Here is a 21,323-nt window from a genome sequence, read left to right on the forward strand (position 1 = left end):
AATTTGCTTTGTTTTCACAATAGGTAGATTGAAGATATAAGAACATTTAGTTTCATAGTGTCATGGTATGCAGAAATTCAGCTGCTTATTTTTTTCCAGTAGCAGTACCATGACTGAAGATGCATTCAAATATAAACACACACACATGAACACACAAGCATTCACATGCACACACATACACTAAGTCAAAAGAGAAAAGTTGGCAGGTAAACAATATGAAATTGAATAGAATTAAGTAATTACATGTCATGACAAAGAATCCCTCTATACTGAAGGAGGAGACCACCCCTCATATTGTCTTATGCCCAATTTCTGCCTCCGAAGAAAGAAGAACTAAAAACTAAAAGGCAGAAATGAAATCCACAGGCAGACAGCCCGGCACCACACCCTGGGCCTGGTAGTTAAAGATCGACCCCTGACCTAATTGGTTCTGTTATCTATAGATTTCAGACATTGTATAGAAATGCAGTGTGAAAATTCCTATCTTGTTTTGTTCCGATATAATTACCGGTGCACGCAGCCCCCAGTCAGGTACTCCCTGCTTGCTCAATCAATCACGACCCTCTCACATGCACCTCCTTAGAGTTGTGAGCCCTTAAAAGGGACAGGACTTGCTCACTCAGGGAGCTCGGCTCTTGAGACTGAAGTCTTGCTGATGCCCCCGGCCAAATAAACCCCTTCCCTCTGTAACTCAGTGTCTGAGGAGTTTTGTCTGCCGCTCGTCCTGCTACATTTCTTGGTTCCCTGACCGGGAAGCGAGGTGAATGGTGGATGGTGGAGACATCTCCTTAGGCAGCTTAAGCCTGCCCTGTGGAACATCCCTGCGAGGGACTCCGACCAGCCCAAGCGACGCGGATCCTGAGAGCACTCCCGGGTAGGCATTTGTCCCGGTGGGACACCTCGCCAGAGCAGTGTGTGGCAGGCCCCTGTGGAGGATCAACGCAGTGGCTGAACACCGGGAAGGAATGGGCACTTGGAGTCTGGACATCTAAAACTTGGTAAGACTAGTCTTCGAAACTTGTCCACTCCGTTTGAGTGGAAGCATGGCTTGATCACCCATGGTGTGCCTTTATGGGCACTGTTTTGCTTTTGGTTTTGGTTTTGATTTGGTTTGAATTGCTTGATGGGACCAGTCTTGGGAACTTGCCCACTCCATTTGACTGGATGCGTGGCCTGATCGCCCACAAGGTGCCTTTATCGGCACTTTGGTTTTGGTTTTGACTTGGTTTGAATTGCTTGACAGGATTGGTCTTGGGAATTTGCCTACTCCATTTGAGTGGAAGCGTGGCCTGATCACCCATGGTGTGCCTTTATCGGCACTTTGGTTTTTGTTTTGATTTGGTTTGAATTGCTTGACAGGACCGGTCTTGGGAACTTGCCCACTCCATTTGACTGGAAGCGTGGCCTCATTGCCCACAGCGTGCCTTTATCAGCACTTTGGTTTTGGTTTTGACTTGGTTTGAATTGCTTGACATTCAAAGCTGGTCTTGGGAACTTGCCTACTCCATTTGAGTGGAGGCGTGGCCTGATCACCCATGGTGTACCTGTACCGGCACTTTGGTTTTTGTTTTTGACTTGACTTGGATTGCTTGATACTTTGGTTTTGGTTTTTACCTGGCTTAGATTTCTGGATACTCTGATTTTGGTTTTGATTTTGGTTTGGTATAAACTACAAAAGTGTGTGTGTGCCCTTTTTACCCATTCTTTGTTTTGTGGTGTGAGCATGGTTTGTCTAGAGGAAACATGGGTGAGGCACAAAGTAAGCCCACCTCACTAGGAACTATGTTGAAAATTTTCACAAAAAGGATTTAAGGGAGACTATGGAGTACTGTGACACCAGGAAAACTTGAAACTTTATGTAAGATAGACTGGCCAGCATTACAGGTAGGTTGGCCATTAGAATGAAGCATGGACAGGTCCCTTGTTTCAAAGGTATGGCACAAGGTAGCCTGTAACCCAAGGAACCCAGACCAGCTTGTTTTAGATCCCCTGCCCCCAACACACTGCGGTTGAGAGAACAGCAGCATATGGCCGGGCGTGGTGGCTCAAGCCTGTAATCCCAGCACTTTGGGAGGCCGAGACGGGCGGATCACGAGGTCAGGAGATCGAGACCACCCTGGCTAATACGGTGAAACCCCGTCTCTAATAGAAAATACAAAAAACTAGCCGGGCGACGAGGTGGGCGCCTGTAGTCCCAGCTACTCGGGAGGCTGAGGCAGGAGAATGGCGTAAACCCGGGACGCGGAGCTTGCAGTGAGCTGAGATCCAGCCACTGCACTCCAGCCTGGGCGGCAGAGCAAGACTCCGTCTCAAAAAAAAAAAAAAAAAAAGAGAGAGAACAGCAGCATAAGCGGCTGGCAGAGGCAAGAAAAGAGCAACAGAGAGAGAGAAAGGAAAGAGACAGAGAGGAAAAGAGAAAGGAAAGAGACAGAGAGGAAGAGAGGCAAAGAGAGAGGAAGAGACAGAGAGGAAGAGACAAAGAGGGAGTCAAGGAGAGAGAGAAAGACAGAGACAGAGAGAGGAAGAGACAGAGGCAAAAGGAAAGCCAGAGAGAGACAAAGTCAAAGAGAGAAAAAAAGAGAGATATACAAGTAGTTAAGAAAAAAAAAAAGTGTACCCTATTCCTTTAAAAGCCAAGGTAAATTTAAAACCTGTACTTGATAATTGAAGGTATTTTCTGTAATTCAGTAACACTCCAATACCAGTTTGTTGTCAGTGTAAACAAGGGCGTATCCCGAAAGCACTGAGGCCTTCCTTCTGTTAAAACAAATTCTGCTCCCCCCCCCTTTTTTTTAATGTAAAAAGAGTGTTATATGGTAAATTCGTGTCCTGAAATAAATTAACTGGTTGTTTAAAGAAAGAAATGTTTGTAATAAGTCAGAAAGTTAAGGCATGTCAAAAAATTGCCTGTAAAAGTCGTGGAAAAAAAAAAGATTATAAAAAATGTGCGTTAAAAAACAAGAATTCATGCAAAAAATGTTGTGTAATTTAAAAGTAACTAGGCCTCCTGAATGTAAAACTATTGGAAAAAAAAAAAAAAAAAAAAAAACAGTTTATATGCAAGGTGTATAAGAAAAGCAAAATATGTCTTTGGTAAAAGAATTATAAGGAGGCATAAGAATGTACATTTAAAAAAATTGTTTTGAAGGTTTAAGCAAATTTCAAAGTGTTAATTGTAAAGAACATTCTGTGTGTAAACATATTAGCTAAAGTTAAAGAAGTATCATCCAGTTTTTCTGTGAACTGGACATTAAAGTAAAAGCATAACAGGTTTTTCTTAAAGCACCAACCTGCTCTTTAGCAAAAATTATAAAAGATTAATAAGAGCCTATAAAATCTTAACTTATGGTCAAACATTAAAAACTAAAGAAATATGTCCACAAAGTTTTATTAAAATTAGGTTTGACATTAATAACACACTAATATAAACATAAAATTTAGCTTATCTGGTATAAAAATCATACGAGAAGCATTGTTAAATGTAAAATGGTATTTGGCTTTCTTTGGTTTAAAAACTAATAAAAATAGATGTTAAAGGAAATTTCTCAGTAAAAAGGCACTAAGGACTATAAAGTCCACTGCCAAGGTCCCCACATTTAAAACAAAAGGTCAATTTCTTAAAAATTATATACTTGGTTTATCTTCCACTTTCCTTTCTCACAAAAGAAAAAAACCAAACAAACTAAAAGTCTTTTAGCAGATGTACCACCCCTAGAATTTCCAGTAAACCAACACCAGCCTGAAGATCACATGCTCATCAAAAGGTAGAAAGAAGAAAAACTCGAGCCAGCCTGGGAAGGACCCTACCTTGTGTTGCTAACCACCAAGACTGCTGTTCCTACAGCAAAAAAAAAAAAAAAAAAGATGGACTCATCACACCTGAGTCAAGAAAGTGCCAACCCCTCCAGAGTCGTGGGCCATAGTCCCAGGGGAAAACTGTCATGCGCGTCTATGTGAAGAGACCACCAAACAGGCTTTGTGTGAGCAATAAGACTGTTTATTTCACCTGGGTGCAGGCGGGCTGAGTCCGAAAAGAGTCATCGAAGGGAGATAGGGGTGGGGATGTTTTATAGGATTTGGGTAGGTAAAAGAAAATTGCAGTCAAAGGGGGATTGTTCTCTGGTGGGCAGGAGTGGGAGTCACAAGGTGCTCAGTGGGGTAGCTTTTTGAGTCAGGATGAGCCAGGAGAAGGAATTTCACAAGATATTGTCATCACTTATGACAGGGACTGGCCATTTTCACTTCTTTTTTGGTGGAATGTCATCAGTTAAGGTGGGGCAGGGCATTTTCACTTCTTTTGTGATTCTTCAGTTACTTCAGGCCATCTGGGCATATACATGCAAGTCACAGGGGATGCGATGACTTGGCTTGGGCTCAGAGGCCTGACAAAAACCCTACCAAACTAAAGCTAAGAAAAATTTAACTCTTTTAATCTATTCTATTACTCTTTATTCTTTCCTCATTCTATTGTGGACCATCTAGTTATTAATATAACCAAGTCAATTTCGCCTCAAACTATTGCATTTAATGCTTGCTTTGTTACACCCTGCGAGGACTTGCCAAGTAGAAAAGACAACTTTCTACTTCAAAAAAAGTACTTCTGTCCCTCTTGACTCTCCTCAGACTAGACATTAGTAAACTAGGACCATTTAATCTGGGGAGATTTCGATAAAGATCCCAGTGCCAACCAGGAGTGTTGTCCCCCAAGGTACAGCTTTTATGCCATAGTTGGTCCAATGTTTTGTGGACCACTAAAGAGCAAGGATGGACTGCCCCAACTGGTTTTTGTAATTTCCCTAAAACCATATATTCATTTTACCAGAGGATCATAGAAGTTAAAGACTTAAAACAAACTTTAGCAATTAAGACAGGATACCAAGATGCAAATGCCTGGTTAAAATTGATCAAATATTCCATCTGCACATTAAACAAAAGCAATTGTTATGCTTGTGTACATGGCAGGCCAGAGGCCCAGATTATCCCCCTTCCACTAAGGTGGTCTTCCAGTCGACCAGGCGTAGGCTGCATGATAGCTCTTTTCTAGGATTCTACAGCCTGGAGTAATAAGTCATGCCAAGCTCTCTCTGCTATATCCCAAAGTCCCCGTGGGTCAGCCCCTGAGGGCCATCCAGCTTCTGTCTCCCAGCACTAAGTTCACTTCGTGTCTCTCACGACAGGGAGGAAACTTAGCTTTCCTTGGAGACTTGAAAGGATGCAGGGAGCTTAAGAATTTTCAAGAGCTTATCAGTCAGCCAGCCCTTGTTCATCCCTGAGCAGATGTGTGGTGGACCTTTACTGGGCCCTGAATAACTGAATAACTGGAGTGGCACTTGTGCTTTAGTCCAATTGGCTATCCCTTTCACCCTGGCATTTCATCAACCAGAAGGAAAAAAATAATAATAAGACATAATAAAGCGAGAGAAACCCCTTATGGGTCTTTCAACTCTCATGTCTATTTAGATGCAATTGGAGTTCCACGAGGAATACCAGATCAATTTAAAGCTTGAAATCAAATAGCTGCAGGATTTGAGTCAATATTTTAGTAGGTGACAGTTAATAAAAATGTAGATTAGATAAACTACATCTATTACAACCAATAGCAACGAGTTTTCATGAGTTAAAAGAAAACTCATGTCGGCCCCAGCCCTGAGGCTACCTGACCTGACAAAACTCTTGACACTCTATGTGTCAGAAAGAGAAAAAAACGACAGTTGGAGTTTTAACCCAGACTGTGGGGCCCTGGCCAAGGCCAGTGGCCTATCTCTCAAAATAACTACACAGAGTTTCCAAAGGCTGGCCCTCAGGTCTAAGAGCCCTGGCAGCAAAGGCCCTGTTAGCACAAGAAGCAGATAAACTAACCCTTAGGCAAAACCTGTATATAAAGCCCCCCCATGCTGTGTTAACTTTAATAAATACCAAAGGACATCAATGGTTAAAAAATGCTAGATTAACCCAGTACCAAAGCTTGCTATGTGAAAATCCCCACATAACCGTTGAAGTTTGCAACACCCTAAACCCCACCACCTTGTTCCCGGTATCAGAGAGTGCAGGTGAACATAACTGTGTAGAGGTGTTGGACTCAATTTATTCTAGCAGGCCCAACCTCCGAGACCATCCTTAAACATCAGTAGACTGTAAGCGGTACATGGATGGGAGCAGCTTCGCCAACCCCTGCAAAGTGACTCTGAAGAAGATGACAAGCCCTGCGCCAGTCACACCCGGAAGCTGACTGATCTACGCACGGCCGAAGCATGAGGAAACTCATCGCGGGACTCATTTTCCTTAAAATATGGACTTGTACTGTAAGGACTTCAATTGACCTTCCTCAGACTGAGGGCCTTTCCCAGTGTATATGAGATAGAAATCCCCTAAGAGAAAACTTCTAAACATACATAAATGTGACCACTCCCCGGGCTTACACAAACAACTTATCTAGAAAACTCCTAGCCGTTTGAGGTTGCAACATACATGCATGTGACCCCCCCCCCCCCCCCCCCCGCCCGGGCTTACACAAACAACTTATCTGGAAAACCTCCAGCCGTTTGAGGTTGCGAAAAAGGCGGGAACCAATCAGAAACTGCCGAATGTTCAACTTTAAATGTCAACCAATAATAAGCTTATAACTACTGTTTCTCTGTAACTTGTTTGTACCTCACTATAAAAGAAACCCTAAAACAGCAGCCGGGGCCTCTCTCTTTACCTGCCGTTGTATAAAGCGGAGAGGTCCGGGTTCGAACTCGTAATAAAGTGACCCCGGCTATTTGGCTTTGACTCTGGACTCTGGTGGTCACTTACTGGGGTCTCGCGACTTCGGGCACAACATATACATCAAGTCAGTGAGGTAGGACGAAAGGTTGCTACGGTCCTATTATTTTATGGTTATTATAAGAGTGCTGGAGCTCTAAAAATAACTTGTTTGTATAATGTTATTCTATACAAGGTATGTAGCCCAGGAAATGACCAACCTGATGTGTGTTATGAGCCATCTGAGCCTCCCATGACCACGGTTCTTAAAATAAGGACTGGTGGGAGCCCATAAATGATATGAGTAAAGTGTTACCCAAAACAAACAAACAAAAAAGGGTGCTCAAACAAGTAACCTTAAAATTTTATGCCTGTGCTGTCACTAATAGTAACAAGTTAGGAATAAGATGTGGTTCTCTTAATTAGAAAAGAGGCTATATGGCAGAAAATAAGTACATCTGTCATAAATTAGGACTGTGTAAACATAAATGTAAATACTGGTCTGGTGTCATTTAGGCCACTTGGATAAAAGAAAAAAAGTGATGAAAAGGATCCAATCCACCTTCAGAAAGGAAAAAATAGCCCTTCATGTACCAAGGGACAATGTAACCCCTTAGAGCTAGTAATAACCAATCCCCTTGATCCTCACTGGAAACAAAAGGGGAATGTGTAACCCTAAAAATTGATGGAGCTAGACTGGATCTTCAAGTAAATATCGTGGTTTGAAAAAAAGTTTATAAATGCTGTCCTGAGCCAGTATTTCAAACTATCTATGATAAACTAAATATGCCAGTACCAGAAATTCTAGGAAAAACAAGAAATTTGTTTTTGCAATTAGCTGAGCATGTAGCACAGTCTCTCAATGTCACTTCATGTTATGTATGTGGAGGAACTGTAATAAGAGATCAATGGCCATCGGAAGCCCAAGAATTAGTACCTACAGACCCAGTTCCTGATGAATTCCCAGTTCAAAAGAATCACCCCGATAATTTCTGGGTCCTAAAAGCCTCAATTATTGGACAATATTGCATAGCTAGAAAAGGAAAAGAATTCACTCAGCCCGTAGGATGACTTAGTTGTCTGAGACAGAAACTGTGTAATGGTACCACAGAAATAGTCACTTGGTGGAATTTAAATCACACAGAGAGAAATCCATTTAGCAAATTCCCAAAGTTGCAAACTGTGTGAACCCATCCGGAGTCCCACCGGGACTGGACAGTCCCCACTGGATTATACTGGATGTGTGGGCATAGAGCTTACGCCAAATTACCTGACCAGTGGGCAGGTAGTTGTGTTATTGGCACTATTAAACTACCTTTCTTCCTACTGCCCATAAAAACAGGCAAACTCCTGGGCTTCCCTGTCTATGCTTCCCGCAAAAAAAGAAGCATAGCTATAAGAAATTAAAAAATGATAAATAGCCCCCTGAGAGAATCATACAATATTATAGGCCTGCTACTTGGGCACAAGATGGCTCATGGGGATACCGGACCCCCATTTACATGATCAACCGAACCATACAGTTACAAGCTGTCTTAGAAATAATCACTAATAAAACCGGCAGAGCCTTGACTATTCTGGCCTGGCAAGAAACTCAGATGAGAAATGCTATCTATCAAAATAGATTAACTCTTAACTACCTGCCAGCAGCTGAAGGAGGGATCTGCAGGAAATTTAACCTTACTAATTGCTGCCTACACATAGATAATCAAGGGCAAGTAGTTGAAAACATGGTTAGAGATATGACAAAACTGGCACATGTGCCATGCAAGTATGGCATAGATTTGATCCTGGGTCCATGTTTAGAAAATGACTCCTAGCACTAGGAGGATTTAAAACCCTTATAATAAGCATTATAATAGTAATAGGAACCTACTTACTGCTCCCTTGTTTGATACTTGTACTTCTTCGAATGATAAAAAGCTTCATCACTACCTTAGTTCACCAAAATGCCTCAGCACAAATGTACTATATAAATCACTATTGATCTGTCTTGCAAGAAGACATGGGTAGTGAAAATGAAAGTGAGAACTGCCACTAATAAAATGACTGAGATTCTCAAAAGGCGGGGAGTAAGGGAGGAGACCACCCCTCATATTGTCTTATGCCCAATTTCTGCCTCCAAAGAAAAAAGAACTAAAATCTAAAAGACAGACATGAAATCCCCAGGCAGACAGCCCGACGCCACACCCTGGGCCTGGTAGTTAAAGATCGACCCCTGACCTAATTGGTTCTGTTATCTATAGATTACAGACATTGTATAGAAATGCACTGTGAAAATCCCTATCTTGTTTTGTTCCAATCTAATTACTGATGCACGATCTAATTACCCGTGCACACAGCCCCCAGTCCCATATCCCCTGCTTGCTCAATCAATCACGACCCTCTCACACGCACCCCCTTAGAGTTGTGAGCCCTTAAAAGGGACAGGAATTGCTCACTCCTGGAGCTCGGCTCTTGAGACTAAAGTCTTGCCAATGCCCCTGGCCGAATAAACCCCTTCCTTCTGTAACTCGGTGTCTGAGGAGTTTTGTCTGCCGCTCATCCTGCTACAATACTACTCCAGTGATGTTGTTGATAACACACAATGTTGGATATGGATATGAAGTAATACTTCTGAAGAAAACAAAATCTGTATTCATTTTGTGTACTGTACATTTTAAAATAAATCCCTTTCTTATTTCAGCGGCACAGACTGACTCTCCTTGGAGAGAGTTTCAACTTTTTCAGTATAATCATATATGCATTATAAGTCGATATTTGATTATAAAATCTTCTGAAAGTGTTTAAAATTGATTAACTTATTTGAATCTTATTACATTCTTGGGGCTTGTAGTATTAGTTCTACTTTGTAGACATAAAAACATAGGCATAGTGTGGCCAAGGACACCTAAAGGAAGAGGAAGCCTACAGGACTTGAGTTCCTGTTTCTCCTGTTACGTCTTGTTGAAGTGGCTTGTTGTCTGGGGTATATACCCTGGTTCGTTGTATCTGTTGAGAAATAATTCAGGACATGGACACACATGAGGAATGGAATTAGGAGCAGAAAGTTTAATAGACAAAAAAAAAAAAAAAAAAATAGAGAGTGAAAAGGCTTCCTCATGCTGAGAAGTCAGTCACCCAAGAGAAGGTCTCTGGTTTGGGTGGAAGGCAATTGAGTTTGTACAGAGGCTGGAGGAGATAGTGATTAATTTACATAGGGCCCAGGGGATTGGTTTGACCACGTGTACCATTTACATAGCCCGTGTAAAGACTGGCCCTCCCAGACTAGTCTTTATTATTATTATGTAAATGCGACGTCTACCTGGCAGTCACCATGATGCCTGAACATGTGGTTTTACTTGGTGGTCACTATGATACTAGTACATGGGGTGACAAGGAAAACACCATTTTTAATGTATCTAGCTTCCTGGTACAGTTGCCAACATTTACATATAAAAGCTTCTAGTTTGCATATTTATGCCTGACTCTTCAGGCTGTTTTCTATTAGAGAAGAAATGACTTGGGGCTGCTTTTTATTAAAAGAAAATTCCACCCAGAACTCTTTTACCCTTTCTAGCTGCCTAAAAGTAATTTTTACAAAACTCCTGTATTATTGCTATATCTTAATAGTAACTTGTGACTGAAATGTCCTTGAGTCTTTACTTTCTTAGTTTTCCTTTTACCATTCCATTAGACACTAAATTCTGAACTTTCTTGTCTAACTTCATAAGAAATGTTCAAACTGCTTTACAAAGTGGATGTTTCATTTTACATTCATACCAGCAATGTCTGAGAGTTCACCACACTTCATCTGCACAATAATTTGGTATCAAAATGTTTTAGCTGTTAATTTTAGGCATTTTAATGTATGTATAGTGATATCTTGTGATTTTCATTTTTGTTTTTCTCATGACTAAGGATATTGATCATCTTTGTATATATATTTTTTGACATTCACATATCTTTCTTTCTGAAGTAGCTTTTCAATATTTTGCCCATTTAAAAAATATGTATTGTTTTCCTATTATTGAGTTTTGAGAGGTCCTTACATATTCTGGATCCAAGTGCTTTGTCAGGTGTTGGACTTAAATGTATTTTCCTACTAACCTATAACTTGTTTTTCTCTGCTCTTAACAGAGTTGTTCACAGCGTAAGATGCTTTAATTTTTTATAATAGTCAATGCATATATTTTTTTTCTTTCATGGATTGTATTTTGATGTTGTATTAAAAATATCTTGGCCACAAAGATTTTCTCTACGTTCTTTTCCTAAAAGTTTTATATTTCTATGAAACTTGTGAATTTATGCCTGTGTTCCATTTTGAGCTGATTTTTGTATATAAGATATGAGGTATAGGTTAAGATTTTTTCTTTTTCTTTTCTTTCTTATGAATGTCAAATTGTTTCAGCACCATTTGTTTAATGATAGGCTCTTCTTTACTGAATTACTTTTGTAACTTTTTAAAAGGAATATTGGCAATATTAATGTAGTCTGTTTCTGGACCTCTTCAATTCCATTGATCTATCTGTCTCTCTTTTCACAAATGCCACTTTGTCTTGATTTCTGAAATTTTTTACTATGTATTGAAATTAGGTAGTTGTAGTCTTCCTATGGTACTCTTCTTTTTCAGAATTTATTTTTGCATTTTAGTTTCTTTACTTGTCCATATATTTTATAATCACTTTGTATATATCTACAGAGAATTCTACTAGGATATTGGTTGAGATTGTATTGAATCTATAGATCAGTTCAGGAATATTTGACATCTTAACAATATTGATATTTCTAATCAATGATAATTATATATATTTTCATTTACTTAGATCTTTGATTCTTTTTTCTGTGTTTACGATTTTTAGCTTAGATACTTTAGGATACTGATATTATAGCCTATGATATTGATAAACATACTCATTCATTTTTGAAGTTTAAAAAATTTCTTTTGAATTTTTGACCTGGACAATCATTTCTTATGTAAAAAAAGACACTTATTGTTTCCTCTTTAATATACATGACTTTTATTTCTTTTTCTTACCTTAATGTGCTGATGAGGACTTTCAGTGTGATGATGACTAGAAGGGTTGAAGGTAGACATCCTTGCTTTATTTCCAGATTTAGAAAGAAAATATTTAGTCTTATCACATTAAATATAATACCTGCAGTCAATTTTAGATTTCCTTTATCAGGTTAAGGAAGTTGCCTTCTATCCCTAGCTGCTAAGACTTTTTCTTATGAATAGATTTTGACTTCTGTAAAAGGCAAAAGATTTATACGATCTGAAGAGAAACCAGATGATGATGTTGACTTTTGTAAAATGATTTTTTGTTTTTTGATGACTATTTTTTCTTTGTTAGTTTGTTAGTTACATATTTGATTTACAAATGTTTAACTAGGTTTGTATTCCTAGGATATATTCTATTTGGTTGTGATATTGAAGCAGGAGATGTGAGAGGAAAAACAAATTTTCCCTCTTTCCTTTGGTATGAACAGTTTTCCCCTCAAATCCCAATCCTCTCTGTGAGATTGTACCCTGCTCTGCAAGTTTTTATGAGTTTATGGTTTCCTGTTTTCTGTAACTAGTGTCTGGAAGTCTGTTTTTCATCTGAGTAGCACAGCAGAGGTCATGAGACATGCTTGAGCAAGCTTAGATTGCAGCCATCTGGGCACCATAGCGAAGGACACAAGATAAGCTGTGCAGGAGTCTTGAGCAAACCTAGATAGCGGCCACCTGGTCTGCATAGCAAGAGTCATATGTAAGCCTGAGTTAGGAACCTTTCACAGTTTGATTAACTGCCTTTGTTCTGCTTATGTAAGCTCACTCTCCCCGTGCCACAAGTTTCACGCCACTGGCAAGCCACCCTCCTTGGGTTGCATGAATAAAAGTCAAGCCCTGTCTTCAGCCTCCGGATATTAATCTACTGAGCCAGTGGCCATCTAAACAAAGTTCTCCTTTTCCACCCATCTGGTCTGTCTGCTCTCCTGATTCCTGCAACAGTATTTTAACCTCTCTCTATTGCAGAATTCAACTCTATATCTCTTGAAGTTTTTTGCATATATGTTCATGAGCAATATTGGTCTGTCGTTTTATTTCCTAATGATGTCTTTTTTCTTACATTGGTATCAGGGCAATCTTGGACCGATGAGTTGGCTAGTGGTCCCTTTCCTTTTGTTTTCTGGAATATATTATGTAGTGTTAGTGTTATTTCCTTCTTATGTGTCTGGAATGACTCATCTTTAAAAACTGTCTGGGCCTGAAATTTTCCTGTGGAAGCTTCCTTATTACTAATTCAATTTTATTTCATTTCATAGATATAGAAAAATTCAGGTTACCTATTTCTTCATAAATGTATTTTGGTAGTTTGCAATTTTTAAGGAATGGGTACATTCCTTTTAAGTTGCTAAACTTAACCGCATTATGTTGTTCACAGTTTTTATTCCTTATTGTTCTTTTAATGTCCATGTGGTATGTAGTAATAGTCTCTTTTTTGTTCCTGATATTGGTAGTTTGTATCTTTTTATTTATTTATTTATTTTGGTTACTCTGGCTGGAAGCTTTTTAATTTTATTAGCCTTTTCAAAGAACCAGATCTCTGTTTTCTGTTTTTTATTTCATTGGTTTTTCCCTCTAATATTTATTATGATTACTATTTCTACTGCTGGTAGTATCATTGCTCTGACTGCTTGGGTTTAATTTGTTCTTCTTTTTCTAGTTTATTAATGTGGAATTTTAGATTGCTTGATACATTTATAACATTATCTGTTTAGGACATTTAATGTTATAATTATTAAATGTTTAGAATCTTTAACATTATAAATTGTTCTCTAAGTACTTCTCTATCTCCTTCTCACACATTTTGATATGTTATTTGTATTTTTATTTTATTTTACAGTTAAAATACCTTCTAATTTTCCCAGACATTTTATCTTTGACTCATAGTTATTTAGAAGTTGCTTTCTATTAACATTTCCAAGTATTTTAAAATGTTTCTGATATCTTTCTGTATTGTTTTCTTGTTCAGTTTCATTATGGTCACAGAATATACCTTTTTGCTTTTGATTTCAATTGTTTATCTTTGTTAAAGTTTGTTTTATGGTCTAGAAGATAATATATCTTGGCCAATATTCCATGTGAGCTTGAAGAAAATATGAATTTTCATCTTGTTCTAAAATAGGTTGAAATTACAGAAAACAGTTATAACAATATTATGAAGCAGAACCCATAAAATAATTTGCAATATACAAGATATGAGAAACTGGAAAATAGGAGAATGGGCTAATGTCATGGTACAGACTTTATGTTGATAAGATTAGTATGTTTCATTACACAGTATAATAATAATAGTAGAGAAGCATTGGTGTTATCGTCTAGTACTGTTAGTCAACTTTTCACGATTTATATTTGAAATAAATTGTGAGCTCTTTGAGTGGTGGGACAATGTGGCAGAACCACAGTTGATAGACATGTTCTACTTCTGGTTTCTAGATCTTGCTATAGAGGTTTAGTTTCACAAGATTGGAGCTGGCATGAGGACTTGTATAAATCTATTATTTTAAAGAAGTGTAGGACTGTGCAGCGTGAGGCTTATACAGATGCTTCAGCCTGGGGAAGGTCAATCAACCTTTTCTGTAGTTCCTTGGTGAGGAGAACTGGAATGGGAGGAGACATTGGGTCCTGAGGAAGGAACAAAGCAAGGACAAGCCATGGTATTAGAGATGTAAATGGGGATGAGATCATGAGGAACCTTGAACACATGCTAAGGAGTTTTTGGGAAACAAATATCATGGTATGAACTATTGAGGCCAGATTTTCTTAAACTTTAAACACAGAAATGTCTCTTCAAATAAAGAAATGAATTACTCTGAAAAGTACAGAACTAGTAGAAGTATCAGTAGTGGGGGTACCTCTCTCTTCTCATGTTTCCTGCTGAGGGGACTGAACTGGTGCAACATTGGTTTTCTTCCCATCTTTTTACTTACTCTACTCCAGTGTAAAAGGGTGGTTTATCTTCAGCAAGTTATAAGGTTAAACCAGGAGTGAGTATCTGATAATCTTCTATCCAGTAAATCTTAACCTGAGCAGGTTCTTTTTGTGTGGAGGGCTTTTTTTGCTCACATTAAGCTCTCCACTCTAATTTTGTTTTTATTATTTATTACAGTGATTTTGGCCTCCACCAGATTCCCTTTTTTCTTTTTCTCAGAATTTGTAAGGGAAAAGGTATGCTATGTATTGGTCCTCCTTAGAGACCCCAGAAATAATAACAATGGGCATTTACAGAATGGTTCATGTATAAGATTATCATTATTACTATCCTTGTTATCCTTAGTGGTTCATGTCTAAGACTATACTTATTACTGATATAATATAGGTCCTATTCACACTTCTACTGTGCCCAATGTTCCTGTCTTAGTATAACAGTAAATTTATAATTTTGTTTTAATTTTATACCCTATAAAATATACAATTTTATCAATTAAAATATAAAATAACCCACTAAATAAATAAATAAAAAATTGTGTTAAGGACCAAGGTCTTAAAGATGAATGATGTCTAAATTTTAATAATAGTAAAATCTTCATAACAATTAGAACAGAACTCCAGAATTTTAAGACATAGAAATATAGGTTTTAAAGAAATGTGTGGAATTTTCTGTAACACATGTCTACCCAAATTCCGAATCCCACACACAATTTGGTCATGGAAGAACTCACAGATGTCTTTTGTTGGCATTTCCAAGAGGCATGACATCAATTCTATGTAAGCTACTTGCTTGGAATATGAGTTTTATTTATTTTACTGAGAGATGACATAGCCTGTGAATATTTTTTTCCTGGCTTAAAGTACATTTTTTCCACGTCTTCCTTTTTCAGAGATCCATTAGTTTTTCCAGGTTTAACAAGGAGAAAGCGTAAGTTTTGGCTGCTTAAATGATGTTACTATTTGCTTATCTCCATTTTAACAAGTATGGGAGTAATAAAGAACATATGTAAATATTACTGGGTATGGTGAAGGTTCCTTGGATTAGTGGTTCTCCAAGTGTGATCACTGCATCAGCAGCATTAGTATCACTGGGGAAATTGTTAGCAATAGAAATTCATGGAACTCCATGCCAGACCAACTGAATCAGAAACTCTGGGATGGTGCTTAGTCATCTGTGTTTTAACAAGCCCCTCAGATAGTTCTGATACACACTACCATTTGAGAACCACTACCTTACCTTAGAGAAAACAGTACTCTCTTGAAATCTTCAGCACAGGAGAATTTGGGAAACACATTATCTGCTGATGTTATTTGCTCCCATAAAGTATTACAGAGCAGGCCAAGGGCAAATACTCCCCATTTTTGAGATTAGCAATTATTATACTTCTGGTTGTGAGGAATCACCTGTTCTGAACTTTAATAAGATTCCACAGTTGTTTTCTGAGTAGTTTCAACATACCAGGAAATATACAAGGCTCAGTGAATACAGAAGTGAACAGAAGGGAAAATACATCTGCCCTCATTAAGTTTTAATAACAGTTAAGAAGCAAGTAAATAAATATACAAATGATCGAGATAAATTCTGGGAGAGGAATACCAGCTTGTGGATGTACTTTCAGAGTGTGGTTGGGAAAGGAGATTGTTATGCTAAGAGCTGGTTGAAGAGTCTTTCAAAGGTCCTGAGACAGGAATGGGCTTGACCTTTCCTAAAAACCAATAGAAAGCCATCGTGACTCTAACAGGATGAACTGGGGGAGACCTGGCATGAGACAGGCTTAGATTTCTAGGCCCAGCAAAATCCTGCTATTCCAAAAGGATTAGTCTACACCTCTCCATGCCTGATTCCTCATCTCCTATGAACATAAAACTTAGATCTATTTTCTTATAATCGGAATCCACTTAACAAATTCACTTCCCCAGCTTGAATTTAAGGCTGTAAATACTGGTTCTTGTCCATGTTTTCCCATGTGGCTCAGTACCCTGGAGACCCATCCTAGCTCTGTCTTTAAAACTCTTGTTTTTCTAATATTAGTTCATAATATGAATATCACCCAGCACATTTATTAGAGATTTCTATTAAAATTTGGCCCATGGTTACCTTATTTGTTATCTATTGCTGCATAACAAATTTTCCTTTAACTTAGAAGTTTAAAATGAGGCCGGGCGCGGTGGCTCAAGCCTGTAATCCCAGCACTTTGGGAGGCCGAGACGGGTGGATCACGAGGTCAGGAGATCGAGACCATCCTGGCTAATACGGTGAAACCCCGTCTCTGCTAAAAAATACAAAAAACTAGCCAGGCAATGAGCCTGTAGTCCCAGCTACTCGGGAGGCTGAGACAGGAGAATGGCGTGAACCCGGGAGGCGGAGCTTGCAGTAAGCTGAGATCCGGCCACAGCACTCCAGCCTGGGCGGCAGAGCAAGACTCCGTCTCAAAAAAAAAAAAAAAAAAAAAGAAGTTTAAAATGATAGATATTTATTATCTCATAGTTTTTGCAGGTCAGAAATCCAGGAGTCGCTACTGCATAGTTTTGGCTCAGGGTTTCTGATGAGATTCCAATCAAGCAGCTGATCAGGCTGAAGTCATCTGAAGGCTTGACTGGACCAGGAGGATCTGCTTTGTTTTTAAGATCATTTAGGCTGTTGGCTAAAGACCTTGGTTCCTTACAACATGGGCTTCTCTACTGGGCTGCTCATGACAGGATAGTTGGCTTCTCTCAGTGTAAATAATCCGAGAGAGAGAGAGAGAGCAACCAAGATGGGACAGTGGTTTTTTTTTTTTTTTTTTTTGTAACACTTATTATCAGAAATGATATAGCATCATTTCTGCCACATTCTATTGATCACAAAGACCAACTTTGCCACAATATGAGCAGGGATTAAACAAAATTACAAATCCTAAATGGCAAAGATCTTTGGGAGCCATCTTTGAGGAGATTGTCATATGAATTTTGGATTCAGGTTAATAGCTTTGAGCCTTGGTTTTTCATTTTACCAGGTGCATGTATGTTTGTTTGTGTATATATATACATATATGTCCTTAAAGAGGTTATTTTTACCTCTTTGCTTCCCATCCATGATTTCTGGTCATGCACTTGACTGAATATTGTGCTTGCCGGTCTGTCCCTTCTTCGACTGTTTTGCGTTTAGCTTAACAGCAATCACAATGTAGAGGTAATGGCATCTACTGAATATTGGAATAGTCCAGGAGCAACTCTCAGAAACACAAGACACTTAAAACCTGAGATGAGTTATGACGAAAGACCATATACATTTCAAAGTACTAGTCATGAATCTCCAATAAGGCCATTGTCTTATAGATGAATTTCAGCCTTGAATTTTTATTTTGTGAAATTTCCAGTTTTGTAAGCATTGTGTGTTAACTCAAATAATATGCAATGCACAAATTTTGCTGAGTCCAGACCTCTTTTGAAAATACTCATATTTTTCAAAGGGAGGAACATCTTAGATATTAGTAGCAGTTAATAGTTAATGAAGTTAAAATTAGTGAAACATCATTATCTTTTTAGGTTTTAATTTATTTATCTTTTGCACATGGTATGTATGTTTTCTGAACACTTTGGGTGTAAAAATCTGCTTAGCCTGATATTTTTTCCAATAAAACATTCTTTTTTGAAACAGAGTCTCGCTCTGTCGCCTGGGCTGGAGTGCAGTGGCCGGTTCTCAGCTCACTGCAAGCTCCGCCTCCCGGGTTTACGCCATTCTCCTGCCTCAGCCTCGGAGTAGCTGGGACTACAGGCGCCCGCCAGCTCGCCCGGCTAGTTTTTTGTATTTTTTTAGTAGAGACGGGGTTTCACCCTGTTAGCCAGGATGGTCTCGATCTCCTGACCTCGTGATCCGCCCGTCTCTGCCTCCCAAAGTGCTGGGATTACAGGCTTGAGCCACCGCGCCCGGCCAAACATTCTTAAATTATGCCTCTTTCAGTGAGGTTCATGAGACCCTGTTTAACAAACAAGTGGAGGAGCTGCTGAGCTCTTAATTATAATCACTTAGTTTCATGAAAATTTGAGATAATGAATTTTGAGGTATTTCTTATGGGTAATAATAGCAAATGGGTGGAAATTATAGGGTTCTCTATGCCTTGCTGCTATTCTCTTGTTAATTATACTTATTACTCTGAAGTTCTATTGCAGCAACATATGTATAAACTAAATACACTCAATTAATTTGCACATATTTTAGGAACTGTGTTCATTAAGCAAAACAATGCCAGGATTCTCTGGTAGAGTTTAAATGGCTGGGCTTAGGAGATAATAGTATTTCTTTAATTGAAACTGTTTCTGAAGCTTAAATGTGATGTCTATATGGCAAACGTTTTCTTTCTCTCTGTAATGTCCTTATGTGGATGAAGATTATTCTGGTTAAGAAGTGAAATACTGAAAATGTTACTTGGTTTTTATTTATGGTCATTTTATACTAAATAATTTCGGATGCTGAAATAGCCAAATAAGTTTGCATGTAAAATTAAACTTGGTACCTTAAGGGTAGTAAATATTAAAGTGAAGGAAATAAGAACATTTGGGGAAAAACTCTGAGTTCTTCTTCTGTTTCTCTTAGGAAATTTATATTCCAGTACTAGCATTATCTATGCATATGCCCATTTTCTCTAGCAGATTTCGACCTCTCTGGGCAAGAGTTGAGCTTTGTTTGTATTTTCTACACAGCACTGAGTGCAGGGTATAGAATATAGTGAGTGTTTTATAAAATAATAATAAATAAGAGAAACTCTCCGGGACCCTGGGGCAAGATGAACTGAAACTTATAGCCTATAAATTGTGATATAGTTAACTGAAATAAATAATTTAATATAGAAAGTAAGGAGTTGAGCAGAACAAAGGGTGGTAAAAATGTGTTTCAAATAAGATGTGAGGGATCCGTAATTCAGCCTCAGGAGAGAAAAGATGTGGCCACTACTTCAGGGGTTAAAACTATATTTCTGTCTATGTGAAATAGTTGGGTGTGTTTGGAATGTGGATGGTACCAGGTCAAAGTGTCCTGCTAGCTTCTCCTAAACTCTAAATAGCATTGTCCTAGCAATGTTAAACATGCCCAGTCCTTTATATAGAGGAGGAGTCATCTAGGCTCTTACTGTACAAGAAGGATTTTGGGTTAAACTTAGTATTTAAATAACCTTTTTCAAAATAGCAAGAAACACTTGACTTTGGTAGCTAAGCTACACAGGTTGATTGGAGTTTCATAACATAAAACCAAAAATTCATTTCTGCTAGTCATGCATACTGAAATCTACATTTACTATATGAGACTGAGGATGATAAAGTGGCAGGAGTAACCCTGCAGATATGAAATGCAACATAGTAAGATAAAAATTACATGAATTTTATATGAAGACTACCAGCTTTGAGTCCTAGCTTTTCTATTTACGGTTGTATAATCTTAAAGAGGCTATTTTATCTCTTTGTTTCTCAGTGTCTTTATATGTATAATTAAGATTTTATTGTTAACTGTGAAGAACTAGAAATTAAGGACTTTTGAGTATTTGAAAGCCCAATAAATGTAAAGTACAAGAGGAGAAAAGGAGGTATGGTCTTAGGAAGGTAAACCCCTGATTTCTTTGGTGGTAGGGAATAGATGGGAGAGGGAGGGCAAAAAGGAAAAAAGGGAAATGAGAGGGAGAAAGAGAGAGAGAGAAAGAGAGAGAGAGAAAGTATGGATCTGGTAAAGATTTCCTTCTGAGAGTAGGACTTCGTTATTGAAAATGCTCTGGGATTTTTTTCGAAATGGTTACTTTATTCCTTCCTCTGCCAGAAACAACATGTCACAGAATTAAAATAAATTAAAAAATGTTTCATAGCCATCAACAGATAATATATCCAGAATATTTTTCAATGGCCTAAAGTGTAATGCCTGGATGTTATCATCTAAGAAGGATTAGCTTAGGCTCATTTCTCCAAAGAAGTGAAGTATAGTATTTTGTATAATTACTTAGTGCATTTAACTTTTATTATAAATTATTCATATAAATACCATTCCCCCCCACTTGATTTAATCTTGTATTATTTCCCAAAATTTTAACCTTGTTATACTCTTAATTGCCAATTTTGCTTTTTCTTCTTTTCTCTCACCACTAAATCTGTGTCCAGTTCATTTCTTTTAAGTTCTTTGTCTGGGCCCATGAACTGGTGTTGCTGATTGAGGATATGCAATTATAATATCCAGTATGGCAAGTTTATATTGACATATATTTAACCCAGTTTCCATTTGCCCCAAGAATTGTCTGTAATCATCATATACGTTTCTGTTATGTTAGGATTAGAGACAAGTTCTGTTTAGAAATAATTCCAAAAACAATTTTTATACATTATTTTCACATTGAAAATCACTGAGATTTGCTTCAACCTCAAAGATCGTGTTTATCTAAAATTAAATGAGTGCTGGCAGCAGGCTGCACTTTTTTTTTTTTCTCTAAATTGGATATAGGTTAAGCTCTCTAATTCATTGCTTGGCCATGTCCAGTCTTTTAATGAGCATATCAAAGACATTCTCCATTTCTGTTACAGGGTTTTTGATCTCTAGAATTTTCTTTCCATTTTTTTTTCGTGGAGTTTCCATCTCTCTGCTTATAATATTCATCTGTTCTTG

This window comes from Piliocolobus tephrosceles, chromosome 5, assembly GCF_002776525.5.
Source record: "Piliocolobus tephrosceles isolate RC106 chromosome 5, ASM277652v3, whole genome shotgun sequence".
Classification (NCBI taxonomy): Eukaryota; Metazoa; Chordata; class Mammalia; order Primates; family Cercopithecidae; genus Piliocolobus; species Piliocolobus tephrosceles.